This window comes from Nematolebias whitei, chromosome 6 (assembly GCF_014905685.2).
Source record: "Nematolebias whitei isolate Nwh7 chromosome 6, NemWhi1, whole genome shotgun sequence".
Taxonomy (NCBI): domain Eukaryota; kingdom Metazoa; phylum Chordata; class Actinopteri; order Cyprinodontiformes; family Rivulidae; genus Nematolebias; species Nematolebias whitei.
The window spans coordinates 50,053,205-50,059,220 of NC_056503.1; positions in this window are offsets into that span (position 1 = coordinate 50,053,205).

A 6,016-nucleotide genomic window follows, 5' to 3' on the forward strand; every position below is an offset into this window, starting at 1 on the left:
TTTACTTTTCTGGGTTAACTTGTACATTTCATACCTTTCTCACTTCCTTTCTATATAATCTCTAATATACAGTCGCTCTGTATCCATTTCCACTTTGCACATGAAGGCCTTCGTGGTAAATCACGTGTTTTACTACAATCAGAACTCCGTCATCACCTCCTGTGCAGCACACAGGTCTCTTTGGTGTTCTAACTGCTGCTTTGATGGTAAAAACAAAGTTTCAAAAACACGTTCAGCTTCTGATCTACAGAGGTGGATTTACTCTGCGGCTAAATATACCAGCTGACCTTTCATTTGAGACCTCCCTCACACCTAGTTAAAACAAATCTAAGTTCAATAATCAGTTTAAATCTCATGAACGTTTATTTTCTGTCGTTCCCTCTGAGCTGCAGATCCAAACCTGCACTAAAACATCTGAATACACTCAGGTTGTTCCGTCCTCCCTAGTTTGAACGTCAGACTCGGGTCTGAACTCTGTAACTTGTTGTGAACGTTGCCTTGAACTTGCATCACTTCGCCCAGCAGAACCAGTGGAGTCCAACATGAACATCTGCTTATAGAATTATTCTGCACAATCTGATTTTATTACAAAAGCATCAAACTTCTTATTTAAAACAGCCCAAACAGACTGAAGTCCAGAGAAGAACATGGGTCCTGTTATGATTCAAAACGAACTGGATCTGAAGGTTTTATTTTTAAAGCTTCAGGAACGTTAATTCTACTTCTCTGTTCCTACAGATTATAATAACTTGAAGTAATCTGAATATTAACTGATTAACGAGTCATGTTGTTGGTCAGTGACTCCAAATTTAAACTGCCCATAAAATTGAATAATGTAGTGAAGAGCATATTCCCCATCTAATAATAATAATGATTAATTATTATTATGATAATAATCATAATGTTCCTTCATAAAGAAATGGTAATCTCAGTAAAATTGAGTTGTTTTTTCCCAGTTGACATTAAAAGAAGACACAGGAACGAGCTGTCCTCTTCTGACATTTTATTTTATATTCATGATTATTTATTTAAGCCCAACGCTGAATGCACAAATTAAAAACTTTATAATTTGGTTTAAGTTCTGTTGATGGTGTTAGTTGTTTATTTTTGATATTTTTTCTACAACCCTGAGAAAAGAGCACGGCTGCAGGTAACCTTCATGAAAACAACTGATTTAAATCTTTGAGCTCTTGTTGCAGATGTGCGCCTCCACTTTGTGTAAATGTTGCATTTTGTTCTCATGCAGGGAGCGAGACATCAAGAGGAACAGCAGGGGGTCTTTTTATTCTTCTGCTGCAGTTCTTCAGGTTCTCCTCAGCAGATCTTCTGCCTCCAACACCTTCCTCTTCCTCACCAGCCCTCTGCAGATCCTCCTTCACTCCATCATAAATCATCTCTTTGGTCTCCTGGCAGCTCCATGTCCAGCATCGTTTGTCCATTATGTCCAAACCAATTGTGTCTCCAAACCTGAACGGTCCATGTGATGGCCTCAGTTCTTCTCCGGCCCGTCTTCGTCACTGCTCCTCAGAGGCCCCATCTTTAAATTCTATTCAGTTTATTTCTATAGCACCAAGTCACAACAGAAATCATCTCAGGGTACAAACCGTATTTGTTGGACTTTAAGGCGCATTAAGTGAAACAAAACAGTCAGATACAACAAACTTTATTCAACTTATTCACAAAAAACACGTAAAATTGGTTCAAGGTCAGAATTAATACATACGGTGATTATAAGGCTCACTGTCGATTTTTGAGAAAAAGAAAAGGATTTTAAATGCGCCTTATAATCCATAAAATACGGTACATAATAAATAACATTTAGTAAAGTTATCTATCTATCTAAGGAAGGAAGCAGCAGATTGTGTTGAATCTTCACTTCATCACAATCTCTCGTCCTGAGCGAACATAAAGAAAAGAAAAAAACTTCCTTAAACAGTAAGAAACCTCCAGCAGAACCAGCTCAGGACGAGCCAGGTTCTGCTGGACCGGCTGGGTTTGAGAGGACGGGAAGTAGAAACAGATACACAATGGCAGGTCCAGAATGAAAGAGCAGGTTCTCACTAGGAGGAAAGATGAAATAAAACAATGTTAAAATAGAAACAATTACAAATATAAATTATTCATTTGTAACTATTCTATTGATAAAATGTTGTCAGTTTGTTCTCCAGTAGTTTAAAGTAGTTTAAAGTAATTTAAGGCAGCAAAACCAAGGGATACTCAGGAAACCAAGCCAATCCTAACTATAGGATTTATCAAAAAGGAAAGAATTAACCCTGATAACAAAAAAAAAAGGTTAAATCATTCAACCGGACCAATTTATTTAAGTGAGAAAAGTTTCATCCCCCATCCAGAGGACTTCATCAGTCTGAGATCTGCCAACCAGATCTGTCCCATAAGTAGCCTCAACTGCTGTGTTTCTTAACTCTAAACTTAAAACTGGACCCTGTGTCAGCCTCACGGACAAAAACGGGAAGTTGGTTCCACAAGAGAGGAGCCTGAGAACTGAAAGATCTTCCTCCCATTCTGCTTTTGAAAACTCTAGGAACCACAAGTAAACCTGCAGTCTGAGAGCGAAGCGCTCTGTTAGGGAAATATGGAACAATAAGATCTGTAATATAAGATGGAGCTAGGTTGTTGAGAGCTTTGTAGGTTAGAAGTAAGATTTTGGATTTGACAGGGAGCCAATGGAGAGAAGCTAAAACTGGAGATATGATCTCTCCCAGTAACTCCAGTTAAGACTCTGGCAGCAGCATTTTGGATCAACTGAAGACGTTTTAAAGAAGTATTTGGGCACCCAGACCATTCATGTTAGCAGGTCTCGTCATGTAATCCGTCCTTCCTAACACTCGTCTCCACCAGCTCCTGCTCTCTCTTCTTCACCTCTGTTGTTTTCTGCTCGTCACGTTGGATGGGTGACCTGAAGTTCTAATCCACGTTCAGATCCTCGAGTACCTGCAGGGTAACTCCTCCGCCAGTCTCCCTCTCATCCACACACACTGACCCTGTCTTACTTGTATGCACTTTCATTCTCTTTAGAGCACACCTCCACCTTTCCACACTCTCTTCCACCTGCTCCCTACTCTCACTTGAGACGTCAGCATGAAACACCAAAGTCCAAACAGTGGATAGAAATCTAAGCTTGCAATCAACACACAAATTTAAATGAAAAAGTAAAGTAAAAAATATGTACGTTTTGAAAGTGTTAATTTGTGGATGTTTCAGACATTATTGTGAGTTCGTGTTGAGTCTTGAAATATGTTTTTGATCAAATGCAAAGATTTCTGTTTAAATTACGATCGTAGTTTTTTAGAGGAATATTTTTGGTCAGTGTTGCACATTTTTATGCTCCCAAAATGTCTGCCCATCAATGTTGAAGTGTCTGAGACACAACACTTTTTATTTTTGTATTTATTTTATTTAAGTTCCTTGAGATTATAATATTTGATTCTGGCCATATTGTAAAATAGTTCACAAAAATTATAATTAATTTAACATAAAACAAGTCAGAATCGACATAAAACAAATTCAAAGTCCGTCTGGAGAACAACATTTCTGCTCTCCGATTACAGACAACTTAATAAGAAAACTAAATCACTGAGATTAAATATTATATCACGACAAAGGTGCAAAATAAGAGAACGCTGATCTACTAGTCAGAAAAATACCTTAGCAGAGCAGCTGACACAAGACCTGGAACTTATAAAAAAAACTTTACAAGTATTCAAAATACATAAAATTAATTTTACTTAGTATAACTGTGTATGTTGTGTCTTGAAAGAGATCTAAAAAAGTAAAATATACTTTGACACGATGCGTTCGGTAGCAGGAACGAAGCATTGTCCAGAACTTCTCCTCCAAGCCTGGCAGACATGACTAATCCATCACAGATGTTTTTCAGAGCAGCTCAGCAAGTCAATCGCAGATAAATAATACTTGGGAAAATCCTTACAGAAAAAGTAATTTTAACCAGAAAACAGTTTTAAATACTTAACAACAAATATGTATTTTATGTTACAGCTGTTTTCATTCACCCGTTATCAAATCTGAACGAAATATTCTTTGAAAAAAAAAAATCAACTATCACATGTACAAAAACCCAAAGCTGTAGTCCCCTTAGCCTTTAAAAGATCAAGAAACCAGATTAGGCACAAAGACGTGTCCTGTACAATTAATTTGTTACTACATGTTAAAAAGGATGATGCAACAACAAGGTGCAGAGACAGCAGCGTGACCTTACTCATGAATATTTGAAGCTGTAGCTCAGAAGCTGTGTCAAGAAGGCATAACTATTTTACATGTTTGTATGCCATTTATTTTTGTATATCATTTTGGCATCTGCTAAAAAAAAATAATCCTGATGAGAGGTTTTAATCTGTGACCTTACATTCAGAAAGTCCACATCTGTAACACCTGCTTTGGCCTGTTTGGGTCTGAACAGGAAGTGAAGTGAGGACACGCTGCAGCTGGTGGCTTCATGTAAAATTAGAGGCGTCTTGTCAGAAAACATCAGCGGCGGTCTCCGGGTGAAGCAGGGGCCGTTTTGCCTTTGTTGTCACTCTTTGAGGCATTTCTGCTTCATTAGATTCTTTTTTTAGAGCGCTGACAAACATAAAGGACATGACAGCCCACGAAGGCCAAGAGTCCAGGGAGACGACACATTCTTTGTGCCAACCAACCTGGAAGCTTGATTGGACGACACAAAAGCTTTTGTTTAAAAGTTAAATCATCTTCAGAGCGCAAACTTTCTCCCGTCTGTGTTCCTGCTCGCACCACGCAGCCTGAATGCAGCTTGATTACAGTTTATCTTCATCTTGCAACCTCTGCACCCTGAACTCGACACTCACCTGAACCTCCATGCAGACACATCATTATTTTATTTATCGTTATTTTTGACAGTTCATGAGTTGCATTGAGGTTTTAATAATCTGTTAAGTGAAGCAGCTGCTAAAACCCACAACTCTAACAGAATATGAAACGTTCTTCATGTTTTAAACAAACACAGTTCCTTTATTGCATTTTTTTATTGAAGAGTTTCTTGATTGTTTGTGATGTTCAGGTACAGTCCGACAGTTACAGGGTTCCCTGAACGCAACGCAGCGTCTGAAAGACCAAACAAGGGACGAGTGTCGTTATCAGTTCGTTGGTTTTCTTCACGTTTTGTCTTTAACTTTTATTCTGAAGAGTGTGGGCTTCTTGCACATGCAGTGACTGCCCCCCCCCCCCCCCATTATGACTATTCATTTGTCTTTCATCACTGTGTCGTTCCAGGCCCCCTCAGGGGAACTGTATTGGCATTTACAGAAGTGATGCAAAGCACGTTTCCACTTACACACCGATTCAAGAATAAGCATTCAGCCCACGTGTGACCCCCACCACCACCACCACCACCAGCAGCACCAGCAGCACCACCTCCAGTGCTGCTAATTCTAATTCAGAGCCGCACTGGTTAACAGCAACCAGCTCATGCCACCTTCCTCTCCGTCACCCTCCTCGCTGCTTTAACACTGTTTTTATAACTCCCTCACATTCGAGCAGCAGACAGGAAGTGACACAGATGATGTGGCCAACCTTTCCTGGATTATGTCTTAAATTAAATTCACACTTTTCTGTAAAACCTACTCCTACTGAAACTTTTGGGAACTGTCCCCCTAAAGTATATTTGATAAAAAGCACTAATTTTACATGTTAAAAACTTGCAGTCCACGTGTTGCCTGTCACATTACATGCAAGTTTGAAAATAAGGTCATGTGATCACGTGAAAATTATAGATTCATGTTTCTAAGTCCTGAAGGCAAATAAACCACAACAAATGTAAAATTGTTCATAAATATCCAGCAATGTTCAATGAGGTCATCTGGACATTTTTTATTTTTTATTGTTGAGACGTTTCACCCTTCATCCAAAGGGCTTCATCAGTCTGAGAAGTCTCAAACAAACTGTTATTACCAGTTGGTCACAGAGGACCAACTGGTAATAAGATAGTTTCTGTGGGCTGTCCTCTCCCCTGTCGACTCGA